A 14,538-nucleotide genomic window follows, 5' to 3' on the forward strand; every position below is an offset into this window, starting at 1 on the left:
GAGCACACTTAGCTAACTGAGACACACTGAGCCCAGTTTTTAAGCATTTTGTGTCAGTGTGAAAAAATATCTGGAACGGTTACCCTCTGGGCTCAGAACCATTCGGCCCTGCAGTGGAAGCAAGGCCATACAGTGTCAGAAACCACTGAATCAAGTCTACTACAGACTAAAACTAAAGATGCAGATTCCTGCTTTACTGTGCGGTTTGTTCTAGTTTGTGGGGAACAGCCATCAGTTTTAATAGTATATTTTAATGAGCTGCTTTCGGCACTCACCCATAATCCCCACTATCAGCTTTCTCCCCAGAAACAACAGGAAGTCTGTCACTTTGTCCAGCTTGACCACCCTGAAACACAAATCAGGAATTCAGTATGGAAAAGATCTTTATTACAGTAACCATTCAGTTACTGATATTTATTTAAAAAAACTTATTTTTCTTAACTTAAATGCTTTAGGGATCAACTTAAACCTACAAATTTAAATGTTTTATTTTTTTTTTAGGTGATAAATTAAAATGATACATTCCCCTAAAACATTCCCCTGAAGAGATTTTCCACAGCTCACTTAAAATAAAAGGACAAAATGTACTAATGATGTTTTATACAAATGACCACAAGACTCTGTTTGTAATGAGTACCTGAATGTCTCAATTAAAATTATAAATGTCTGTTTTTCTGTTAGAAATGTAATTGAGTAAAAGTACAAGCGTTAAGTTTCAATAATACTTGAGGAAAATCCAAATCTTTAATGCTTAAGTACAGTAATAAAGTACAATCACTGAAGTATTTTCCACTCTGCTAATTTTTCTGTAATTGATTAGCTCTGTCTGATCCCAGCTGAGTAACAGCACCGTGTGATGTGTCGTTTCTCTCACCGGACAATGTTCCTCATCAGGAGGCAGGAAGCGTCCTTAGCAGACGTGCAGAAGTTTTTACCATAAATGGCGATCTGGGAGAGAAAATGAGTGAAAAAACATTATTAACCTTTAATTCTGAGATGCAGAGCCATCAATACTGAAATCAACTTTACAGCTTTCAAACAGGAGGACTGTAAAAATCCTACTTAACTAGGATTAACGCACCACCACTGTAGTGATACATTCACTCCAATACAAAAAAATGTATTGATAAATGACTAGACAGTAAATAGATTTAAGAGATAAAGAGGACAAGAGTAAAAAACAGTTTCTTTAAGGAACATTTTTCTCACAGAAAGAAGCTCCAACACACTAAGATTTCAGTGATAAGCTAACCCATTAGAATATTAGCTGATATTAGCTAATTTAGCTAGCTAACAAGCACAAAAACACAAACAACAGATTCAGGTTTTATAAAGAGTTGTTGTGCTTGTTATTCTAAAAGATCAAAATGAAAGGAATGAGTAAAAGAACACAGTCGATGTAGCTTAGTTAGCAAGCTACGTGTTTCCTCAGTTTGGTCAGGTAAACTGCACAGCTTTCTAAAAGTCTGTAAAGAGTACTGATAAATCATTGTAAGATTAGGCTACCATAAATTTGCTTTAAGTAAAAGTATCAGTAAAGAAATTGAAGAATAAAGAATAAATAAAGCACTTACTTTGAATTTCTTTAACATGTTTTCCTCACAGAAAGAAGCTCCAATATGTTAGGATGTGCTGAGTTATTGTAAGCTAACCGATTATCTTAGCTTGAAAGTCATGTGGAATTAGCTAAATAAGCTAGCTAACAGACAATTAAAATAAAACAACAGAAGCAGTTTAGGATTAATAAATATCTTTCATATTTGTTGTTCTAAAAGGTCAAAATGAAAAGAAGAGTAGCTATTTATCTGGCTAAGAGTATTTTAGTTAATAGCAATGTTGCATAATTTATTAGAAAGGAACTAAAGTAAAAGTGAAAGTATAGTTTAATTATATTTGCACTGATAAAGGGAAAAATACAGGAACTGCAGAGATGCTAACATTAAATTTCAGTACAACAGTCGTACCATGATGTAGGCGTTACTGTTAAGAAACTTGATGCTACAGTCCAAACTCCAGAAGCAGCACTTCAGACACCTCATGATGAACTTAGCAACTCTGTTTGTAGCAACTAAGAAAGAGAAAAAGAGAGAGAGAGAGACAGAGAGAGAGAGAGAGAGAGAGAGAGAGAGAGAGAGAGAGAGAGGGAGAGAGAGAGAACACAGGGGTCAATTTATAGTATTGAACTGTCTCATTAAGAAGACCATGTTTAGTTTGGCTTGGAGGTGTTTAATGAGCAGCTAGCAAGCAGCACAGCAGAGCAGCTGTTGAACGCGTCTTACTGGCTGATTTAACGCTGCGTCCCAAAACACACACTTCTGTACTTCACCTACTACACTAATGAGTGCACTAATGGGTTATGCGCTACTTAGTGTGCTAGTATGTGGTTTGGGATGCAGCAGAAGTAACGCAGCGGGAAATCTCAGCTGTTCAGATTTCAGCTTTTATTTGTCGTCACTACAGCAACAAATCAAATAAAATATCAGTTAATATATTTTAAAATGAGATTTAAAAAGTATTTCAGAAAATGTGATTTACTGCCTTTGTTGGATCACTTATGGCTTTATCTCATTACAAACAGCTACAGCACTGCTGAATAATCTTGAAGTTGCCTACCAAAAAAGCACATTTCTGTCATCAGAATACTATCAATATGATGATATTTTAGCATTAATGTTTTATCAAATGTTTGTTTAATAATGGTCTACAACACCTGCATGGATAATATTAAAGACTATAAACTACAACCATATAGTCACTGTATAAACTGCATAGTAACAAGCAGCTGCATTGTTTTATTCAATTATTTAAGCCAAATGTTTGACTTGTTTCTTCTTAAATAGTTTGTATATTAAATATTAAATGTTTACATATGTTATATATTGTTTATCACAAAGGTTTTGCAACTTTTCCAACACAAAAAGTGTCTATTTCTGGCATTTAATCTAACTTTTTCTAGTAATAACTGAATTTCTGAATGCTGTTGTTGCATTTATTTGATATGTAAAGACTGTGACCTAACAAAGCTACAAACCCTTATTTTTTTCAGTTTCTGCCACAAACTCCCATTTTTGAAGAAGAAATCGTCACTCAGCAGTCAATAAACAAAGAAATCATTAATAAGCTCTTATTGATCAGAACCGGGCTCTGAACGAGCTCATGCCGACTCACTCTGAAAAAAAACTTGGTGCATCCAACAATAAAGGAGCCTCATGCATCTTTTATACAGTGATAGTAAACACAACAGCTCACAGATCGCTCAGGTTCATCATTACTGCCTTCTGTAAGTCACTGATGTTCATAGTTTTTACTGATAACACTGATTCTCACAGATGTGTTTCTCAGTGTTACCCTGATCGGCCTCTGACAGTCATCAGTTATCGCTGATTAAAAGGAAGAAAAGCTCCAGCTCACCTTTCAGCTTCTTCTCAAGATACTCCAGGATCGTGATGATCACCCAATTGATGGAGAGGACCAGAGAACCAAAGGCCAACGAGCCTGTATGATACCTGAGAGAGAGACAGTATTACGCTGCTGTTTTTATCTGTGCTAATGCATTTATAGTCCATGAACAGTGTTAGAAACCATATTAGCATGTCTGTTGTTCCGCCGTAAATGGTTTGCAGGCACCAGAATGTAACTGCTGCATCATTTAAGGTGGGACGGAAAATTTGAATAAGAAGCCAACTTCACTAACATGTTTCAAGCGAGTGTGTGATGGTTTAGACATGCAGTTAGCATCTTGCTAATTGGTGAGGGACAAGCTTCCACTTTTTCTTATCTAAATTAGCACGGCAGCTCCACCCTGCTGAAAGAAATCATAGAAACCATTAAAAGTGTCTGTTGGTTCCTGGCGGTGTCCAACAGTAACTAATGGTAGTGTGTGTTATCCTGATGGACTGATATCACAGTGTAAAGGATTCTAACGGTTTAATGATGTTCTGGGATTGACTCTGGATGAATCTGATGGTTTCTTAATGGAATCTGTAGGTGTCCCACAGAAAACTAGTGATTTTTAATGGTAACCATTAAGCCAGTTCCCATTAGAATGGTTAGCAGTATATTAAAGTAATAATTGGGCAAAAATTAAATTTACACAGCCCTCGTCCAGAACCCCAAAGGTAGTCATGTGTGGTGTCTGAAGTTTTCTTCTTCAGTTTTAGCTCTGGAGCTATAAGGCAAATGTAGCTAACAGGTAATGGAAGCTTTTACACCACCAATTAGCATGGTGCTAACCCTTCAAACATGTTAGGGAAGTTGGCTTTTTGCTCACCAGATCTGCTAGGTTCAGGGTTAAGACTGTAAATTTTAATTGTTAGCAAAGTATTGGGCCAAGTTTTGTTACGCTATGAAACGGAGTGTGGGCAGTAGGAATAGTGAATACACCTGAGGGCCCGTCCGAGTGAGGAGAAGATAAGGAATCTCGGGATGTCATCCGATTTGTTGAAGCAGTGGGAGGCGAAGGCTCCAGCCAGGGTCACCTTACCCAGCGCCATCACAAAGTTCACACACCAGGAGAACATGAACAGGTTATAGAACTGGAACACGGCCTGGTACTTATGAAAGTAGGTTTCTCCGCCACTGAACGCAAACAGACATTCCGCACCTGGGCACTGTTTGTGTACTTCAGAGCTGTTGAATGTCTGTGAAAAAAAAGAGAATCTGCATAAAATCACATCACCACCATGAACTCATGTATATATGACTGTCTATTCAGCCTACAGCAGTTTAGCCCCGCTCATTCAGTCTACCGCAACCTGTGTCATTTAAGCAATAGAACACAAGAGGGAGTGTGTTATTGTGAAATAACATCACAGCTGTGATTTAGTCGCAGATAATCACAGCCATGATGTCATTCGCGATAACACATGACCTCGGGTGTTCTATTGCTTTTATACAACAGTTAAATAAATAAAGTAAGAAATTAATAAATTGGGTCATGAAGGTGGCATTTAATATGTTTTAATGTCAGCAATTCCTTCTGCCAAATTATAGTTCCTTAACAAGCAGCTTGTTGCTACATCAGAGTAACGAACTCCGCTCACTCGCCGCACAGCCGGCAGTTTGTTCTTTAGCTCCACACAGACCAACTGACAGTTTGGGAATTTCGTGTAGTCTCATCTTCAGAGTCTGACTGTCGGCCAAATGTGATCTTAAAAGTGTCCATTTTCTGTTTGTGGCAAAGTAGGAAGTAAAAACGTTCAGATGGCTTGAGTGTCTCCTACAGCTGTCAAAGTCATTGCTTAGCAACGGTGTCTCAGCGAAGTGATACAGTGTTGTCATGATGTCATGGCGAAATATCAGCACGGTTAGAACGCCTCTCAACCAATCAGTTTGCGTGGCTGGAACTAACTATTATACAATGTAAGATATAAAAAGAAGTTGGAAAACTGTCATGCAGAAATTAATTATGGTACATAAATACACATAAATTTTATAAGAGGAACAAAATAAAATATAAAATCAAACTCATTTAAAGAATGAATATCATTTTATTATTATCAACTATTAATAATACTATTCAAAAGTGTTTCTGGAGACTGACCTCAGGGTCGCAGGTCTGTCCGGAGTATTCACACTGTGTTTTGTTGGTAACTTCATAGATCGGCTGATTTGAGGTGTACAGTAAGCTGCAGGAGGCGGTTAAGGATCAGCTGGACGTTCCTATATAGGAGCACTTTATATTTATATTTGATTACTTAGAATTGTACGGAGCCCCACTGGTGACATCCTGTATAAATAAAAATAACGGGTGGCCATGACTTAGTAAGGAATGGGAACAAGATAATTAAGTTGTGGCCACAACTTAGTAAGGCATGGGAATGAGAGCCTAATGCATGGCCATAACTTAGTAAAGCATGATCTAATTCCCACTGCCTTCCCAATACCTTACTAAGTCATTGCCACGCATTAGGTTCTCATTTCCACGCTAATACGTTAATGAGGCGTAGCCACACATCATTTTTATGTATATGGGATGTCACCAGTAGGGCTCTGTAGATTTGTAATATAAATTTACATCTATATTACTTTGAAGTGCCCAAAGCTTTTCTAAGTACAATGTCTATCTATCTATCTATCTATCTATCTATCTATCTATCTATCTATCTGTCTGTCTGTCTGTCTGTTTGTCCATCTATCAATTTATCCATCTGTCTATCTGTCTATGTATCTGTCTGTCTGTCTGTCTGTTAGTTGAGTGAAAGTGTCTGAGAGTGATGGTGGTGTGTCTGTGAGGTGAGTCAGTTGTGCTATAAGAGTGTGTGTAACTCTGAGATGGATACGCAGAGGTGACAGCACAGTACACGATCACCAGAAACAAGAGGGCAAAGGTCAGCATAGGGTAGAACAGCGATGACATCATATGAGTCAGCACCCTGAAAAATAAATGGGGTGAAAATTACAATAATACAACTTTAACAAAACTATAATGATAATAACTACAATCAATTCATAATTATATTAATGCTGAATTCATTCATTTTAGTTTTTTTTTTATTTGTTAAATTCAGTAAATTCAATAAATTTATTCTACATTTAGCAGAAAAATGCCATATGTAAATGTGCTGTCTGTAGAGGATGTGTTAACTTATTTTCATGTAGAAAATAAACAAACATGGCACTGATTTGGCTGTGCTGACCCCTAAATGGGTAGGGCTTCATATAGCAGCTCTGAACTTAAAAAAACTGAGGAACTGCTCATTTTAGCAGCATTTAATCACAAACCTTTAAGCAGTTCATCACCACTCACTATAAACAGTCACATAAAGAGAGACTGTATGATACACAGTCTGCCTCCATACTGTATTATTATCTCTAATTTTGTGCTTTTATCTTAGAATATTAGGAAAATAGCCAGCTTGCTAGCGGTGATGTTAGCTTTTTGGCTAACCGCAGCTGTACACAGTTCACTGTAGCCAACCACATCACATTTCTACACGTTATTACTGCAGACTAGTGTATAGAACTATGCTCTTGTGTGTATAATTATTTAATTAATTATTATAATTATCTGATTTTTTTTTTTTCACTTTTGCGTCATCACTGACCAGCGACTTAGCTGCTTTACAACTGCACCTAAACTTCTGTCCAGCCTCAGTGAGGCAAACTGCAAATGCTTCTGTTGACTGTGACTGTGGCTTAAAACAGAAGAATTGTTTTAGACCGGACTAGTGTGGGCAGGTGAGAAGCTGTATAACATCTGTTTATTTGAAGTCTCCGTCTAGTTAAAGCAGCATGTGTGCCTTGGGGGCCGGGTCGGGGGGGGCTTACCTGCTGGCCTCTTTAATGAGAGCGATGGCAACGGCGATTCTCTTCCTAAGGGAGATGAGGAGAAGGAGGATCACCAGCTCCACGATACCCAGGATAATTGCTGAGAGAGAAACACACACAGACTGAAAGATAAGCTAACCACCACACATTATAATAATAAAATTACAAATAATCGTACTACTACTACTACTACTGCTAATAATAATAATAATAGTAAAAAACTTACTGAGGGCCAGCCAGGTCTGTCTCTCTGACTCTGTCTGGTCGATGGAGAAATCTGTCTGCAGCCCCTGATCCTTTATAATAACATCTGATTCAGCCTGGCCTTTCAGAGCCGCATACTGCATATAACATTCGAAGGTAACTGAGAGAAAGAGAGAGAGAGAGAGAGAGAGAGAGAGAGAGAGAGAGAGACAGAGGATGATTAAATTAAATGTTCATTTTCAGTTTGATTTTATTATTAAATACACTTTATTTAAATTAAATCACAAGAAGGCAGTAAATATGTGCTAAACATAAAAGTATGCTAACTAGCTAACTAGTAAACTAACTAGTCCACCACTCTAACGAAAGCAGCTTCTCTCACACAGTTTAAGTGCTTCGATCTCTCAGCCTGGAACATTTTCCACATAAACACAGTTCAGCTGACTATTTACTGGAGCAGGAAAACAGCTTGACCTACAGCAGAGGAAACGTCCTCACCGTAACCAATAACGAGGATGACCAAGATGATTGTCGTCCAGATTATGACCCCGGCCAGAAAACGCAGAAGAAAGATGAAGAGCAGACTGAGCACCATGGCAATTACTAATCCACTGAGAGAGAGACAGAGAGAGAGAGAGAGAGAAAGAGAGAGAGAGAGAGAGAGAGAGAGAGAGACATATTATACAATGTTCTACCGTTGTAGAGTGTAATACACTCTCATACAGTTTTGCAGTGTTTTACAGTGTTATGCAATGTCATACAACACTTTATTCAGTGTGTTATATAGTTTTATGCAGTGTTACACAGTGTGTTACACAGTGTGTTATATAGTGTTATACACTTCTAAGTACAATTCTTGTACAGTGTTTTGCAGTGTAATGGTGCATTGTACCATGTACATTTTGCAGTGCAAGGCTGTACAGTGTGTTAGAGCTTCATGCAGTGTTGTACAGTGGTATGCAGTGTTTTGCAGTGTTTTTTTTTTACAGTGTTATGTAGTGTTTTGCAGTGTGTGAGGCTGATGTTAAGTTGGTGTGTAATGGCTGAGAGTCTCACAGCAGGATCCGGCGCCAGGACTTTATATAAGCCTCAAAGATCCTCAGGGCCACCTGCCGAGCTTCTACAACGACGGTGGACTTCCTGCAGAAACACAAAAACTATTCAGCTTCTCACTAACAGTTTAACACTGACACACACACACACTGACTTTGTTGCTTCCAGCAGGTCAGTGGAATTAAAGTTGACACCCCCCCTTCTCCTTCTTCAGGTCCAGCAAACACCTGTGCATAACTACACACACACACACACACACACTGACTTTCTTGGTTCCTGTAGGTCAGTGGCATTCAAGTTGGCGTCTTTGTTCTTCTTCTGGACCGGAAAACACCTGTGCATAACTACACAAACACACACACACATGCACAAAGCATCAGACTCTGGCATATAAACAGGTCAGATCACAGTCGCTAATGCAGAACTGAATAACTCACACGGCTGGCTGGGTTTGATCTGTTCCGGACACATTCCATGTTTCAGGACTTCGGGATCCGGCTGTAAATAAAAAACAAACAACAACATCAGTGTGACAGAACAATAAACTCAACTCAACACAATCCTGCTGTGAGACTCTCAGCAATTACACACTAACTATGTCACGCCTCCCTCCATTCCACAACTCAATCGTCTCAGCACAACTCAATCAGCTCAACACAACTCAATCATCTCTACACAACTCAACAACTCAATCAACTCAACACAACTCAATCAGCTGAATACAACATAAGCATCTATACACAACTCAACACCACTCAATCATCACTACACAACTCACCACAACTCAATCAGCTCAACAAAATTCAATAATATCTACACAACTCAATCAGCTTCACACCACTCACTCAACTCTAAACTATTCAAGACCACTCAATCAACTCACCACTTTGATCAGCTCAACGGAACTCAGTTATCTCTACACAACTCAACACCACTCAATCAACACAACACAACTTAACACAACTCAAGTCAAAGTTTATTTATACAGAGCTTTTTACAACAGGTGTTGTCACAAAGCAGCTTTACAGAAAAATCCGGGTCCGAGCCCCCATGAGTGTCGCCAATGGCAACAGTGGCAAGGAAAAATTCCGTAAGAACAAGAGGAAGAAACCTTGAGAGGAACCAAGACCAAAAGGGGAACCCATCCTCCTCTGGTCGACACTGGATAGCAAACAGCCTTAGGATAAAATATTATAATACAAAACGGGGAAAACAGGCAAAGCAATGGTTAATTAGATTGGTTTTAGTTTATGCAGCAGCAGCATCAGAAGGGTCAGTTCATGAGTGGGTTCGTTTTCACAGCGCTGAACAGCATGAAGCTCAATGGTGGTCAAGCCGGTCCAAAAGGGTGGCGAGCAGTGAGAACCCGATCAAGGCGGAAGAAGCAACAGCATCAGACCACATAGGAGGGGCAGCTGTTCAACACGGCAAAGAAAAGGAAACACACAGAGTCAGTTCTGTAATGAGTGACTGATCACAGATTACAGTATTAACAGAGCAGCAGAGACTCTGGCAGGTCTAGTTATTACAGCCTAACTAAAAGGGACCAGAAAAGTAACAGAGACATGAGGCTCCCAAAGATTTTGGCGCCCCTCCGCTCCACCGTCAGCAAACCTGAGTGAGTGCGTGAGAGCAGTGGGACGACAGCACCAACACTCCCAGTTTACCATAATACTCTATGACCATGAACCCCCAGATCTGCACCTTTTATCTGACAGGAAAAACTAATTACCAAAGGCTTGACTAAACAAGAGAGTTTTTAGCCTAGACTAAGGCCTCATTTCACCCCTTGCCCCTACCCCTTGGCCCTTAGCCCTCTGTTTTGCGCGTTCACCTCTAGGGTTAGGGTGTCCCAATTATTATTGAGATAGAGGGGTAGGGTGAAGTGTTAGGGCTATGTGGCCCTTCAAACGGAGGTTTTTCAGAGGCACACTCCAAACAGAGTGTTAAGAAAGAAAAACAAGAAAAACCAGCAAGATGGCTGTGCGAGCGACCAAAGAAACTCACAAATGTAAGTATTTTCTCCGTTATAATATTACGATAACCATTGTATTATCTTAGTTTAATGTCGTTTCAATGTATTATGGTCGTTTTCTTCATAACAAGCATAAAAAATCGCTAAAGGTATGCTAATGTCTCGGTAGCTAGCTAGCTAATTTTCCCGTTCCACTTTAAATAGTCCCAGAAGTATTGACGCCTGAAGCGCAAGAATGTAATGGCTGCACCATTTAAGGTGGAACAGGAAATTCGAACAAGAATAGCTGACTTCAGCTTCGTATCACCAAAGAATTAGTGGTGGGTAGTAGTATGTATCATACACTGTTTTTCAATGTATGATTTATGACCCTGATTTATGACCCTGATTTATGACCCTGATTTATGACTCTGATTTATGACCCATATGATTTGTGGTTCTGTGATGGACAGATTGGACACTTTAACAAGGTGCCCTCTCTCCACATTACACATCTACCCCTCCCCATCACCTCCCTCATCACCCCCACCCCACCACACCTCACCCCAAAGATTTATGACCCCCATAAGTGAGTTTTAAAAAGTGTTTAATACACTTTTAGGTCAAATTTCAACTTTAAACTTTAAAACTTGTTAGACCATATAGAAGTTTTTTAAAAAGTGTTTAATACACCTTTAGGTCTAATTTCATATGGTAGTTTTTATAAAGTGTTTAATACAAATAAACATTAATTTCAACTTTAAAAACTGGTAAGACGACTTTGTGTGTGTGCGAAAGAAGTTTTAAAAGTGTCTAATACACTTTTAGGCCTAATTGCAACTTTAAACATTTGGTAAGGCAGCACTGTATGTGATAGAAGTTTTAAAAAGTGTTAAATATAAATAAACGTCTAATTTCAACTTTCAAAACTGGTAAGATGACTTTGTGTGTGTGTGTGTGTGTGTGTGTGTGTGTGTGTGTGTGTGATAGAAGTTTTAAAAAGACCTAATTGCAATTTTAAACTTTAAAACTTCTAAGACCATATAGAAGTATTTTTTTTAAAATAGTGTTTAATACACTTTTAGGCCTAATTTCAACTTTAAAACTGGTAAGACTCCATTGTGTGTGTGTGTTTTGGGTGGGCGGCTCGGCTTGGGAGGGTGTGTCTCATATGACACTATCATTACGGCTACCCAACCAAACCAATCAAACACAAAGGTATTCAACAGGTCATAGTAACGGGAGTGCCTTGAGTAAATGGTGTATAAAAACGACTCGCAAAGACCCTGCATTCACCCTATATACCGTCAACAGCATTGTTGTGTGTGTGTGTGTTGTATTTTGCGAACGAGAAATTGATGCCAGCTTTCTTTGTAAGTATGTACCATGCTACATACCTTTTGCCTAATTTTCCGTGTAAAGTAATAACTAAAAGACTGTCACAATTTGTATTTAACAGGAATGTTCTTGGTCTAGGTAACTCTGAGCTTGAAACAATCGAAGCCATCAGAAGTATTTAAGGTTTATCGCAACTGTTTGACAGTATGTCACTGTTTGTTTATAGCATTATTTACTTATTTATTTATTTATTTGCAGCTCTTGATGTTCATTAAAAAATATTTCTTGCATTTCTACAGAACCTGGTAGCGCATTGGCTTGTGAAAACCCTCTTGGTGAGACAAAGTTTATGTTTTGATTTTTGATTTTGTAGCAAAATGATATGCTATACTAATTCAGACTATTTGTTTTCTGTAGCAGGTTTGAACCATTTGGTTGAGTCCGTTGGTCTCCTAACACCACCTGGATTTGACGCTGTCCCAAGTACGTCTAAAGCAATTGAACACCATGTTGCAGTACATAACGATTTCAAATTGGTTGGATTTAACCCCAGCGCTTCAAGCAGCCCAGGTGAATCATCGCGGGGGCAAAAGAATAAGGCTCTTCTGTGTGTAGACGAGCCAAATACAAAACAACGTAGACTTGGGGAAATCCAGAAATCAACTGGTAAGAAAATACAAATTAAACACTATATACAATATTTTAACATTAGTGAGTATATATGTTAATGTATTTTTACTTGATCTGTCTACAGATTTGGTGTGTGCAAATACGGTGTTACCCAGCGTTGATCCTCAAAAGTTGGAACTCTAAATAAACCAAGAGACACTGATTTGAGGTCAAATCAAGAACATGAAGCCCAAGACCAGGTAGGCCGCTGTACCATATGTAATATTGGGGCAGCTTAATCAAGAGATAAAAAGGTTGTCAATTGAACAACGTAGACAAGCCGCTCTTCTTCGTCAGTGTGATAAAGACAAGGTGAAACTAAATGAAGAAATTTCTAAATTAGAAAAAGCTGTTCAGGAGCGTGACATAATTATTCAGAAAATAGTTGGTGATCTTAACACACATACTAAATTGATAAAAGACAAGGCTGAATATGATAAAGTAACAAGAGAACTGTTTAATTTAAATAGATTCTTGCAGTTAAAACTATCACCACGGATTCCAGTTCCTGGACCATCTTCCAGATAATCATTTTTGTTATTGGTTAAGGCTTGGGTTTTATATTGTTTTTTATTTTTAGTGTTTAAGGTTGTTTTGTATTGTTGTGTTGACATTGTCACGGCTGGTTTGTATTGGGTTCAGTAGTTTTAAATAAACTAACTCATCAGCACTAAACTCGAATGTAAACACATTAGCGTTGTTTAAAATATGTAACGGTAAAATCTCAAATTAAACATATAAAATGGTGTCTAATAGGTCTTGGGAGTCAGACAACAACCAGTATGTTAGTCAGTGTTGGGGGCAGTTGTCACCCATTGAACAATTGCAGTGTCTAAATGATGAGTATGTGACTGGTATTGATAAGCTCATTAATGAACAGCAAGACACGGACACCTTACATAACATACTTAGTAGTTTACAAATTACACACAATTATACAATTGGTCGCCAAATACAAGTCATACAGTACAATTCCCACCAACAAAATGTTGTAGAATCGGTGATAGTTGCAGCAATTTTGCGTATAATGACCCTATATATGAAGCTAGGGACTTGTTCACCATCGAGCAAATACATAGTCTAAACGATGAAATTGTGACGGCTATAGCATCCCTAGAAAGCGACACACAAAATAATACACAACACAAATACAGAACAGACAGGCGCTGGCATGCAAACACATAATTCCCCATCACTTGATCTAACGGCACCTAACTTTGGTTTATCAGATGATGATATTGCACAGTTAGTAAGAGATGGAGGGGTTGTTGATGACTATACTGTGGTGCCTAGAAGTAGATTTAACAGCGTTGTGTTACACAGGACTTTGAACTTACGTAATGCTCCATCTACGGATATGGCTTCATATGCAACCTATATACACAATATGTTGTCAGACATTGTATCTTTCTCCAGAGTGTTGGGTGGTGATGGTAGCATTATTGATATAACGCTAAGAGGTAGTAGTTTAACATCTGACGTAAATGCTTTGTTATCTTCAAGATATGGTTACAGTGTTGACAGATTTTCAGACGCTATTCAACGGGTTATACAGAGTAACAGTAGCATTAAAACAGATGATAGTTTGGTTTTGACTGTTTCCATTGTGATGAGCAACAGCGGTGGTGTTCGTCATAAGGTGCGTGACCTTGCACACAATCAGGTAATTGATAGGAATAGACTGAATCTTTTCTGCCCAACAAACATCTCAAATAACCTGTGTTTTGCAATCTGCCTCACTCATTTTCTAAATCCACAAGCACCCCACAACACACTAGAACCTATAGGCGAACAAATACAGACAAATGCTGGCTACACACGTGACCACCGGGTTGGGTTTAATGATATTGGCTGTTTCGAATACAAGTATGGTGTTAAAATAGTTTTCTACAAAGCTAGTTTGGGTAATTTAGAGAAGTATCAAACAAAAGACAAACCACACACCAAGGCTGTGTTTCTGTATCTTCATGACAACCATTATTATTTGGTCAAAAATTTGAAAGCATTCGTGGGCGTCCCATATGTTTGAGTTTTGTTACAAAGGTTACACC

The 14,538-nt window shown here is 38.5% G+C and overlaps 1 pseudogene; it reads right to left on the reverse strand.

The window, feature by feature from the left end:
- The window catches only part of LOC118808160, a 78,401-nt pseudogene that overhangs the window by 50,950 nt on the left and 12,913 nt on the right, over positions 1-14,538 (reverse strand).

The sequence above is a fragment of the Colossoma macropomum genome, unplaced genomic scaffold, assembly GCF_904425465.1.
Source record: "Colossoma macropomum unplaced genomic scaffold, Colossoma_macropomum, whole genome shotgun sequence".
NCBI classification, from domain to species: domain Eukaryota; kingdom Metazoa; phylum Chordata; class Actinopteri; order Characiformes; family Serrasalmidae; genus Colossoma; species Colossoma macropomum.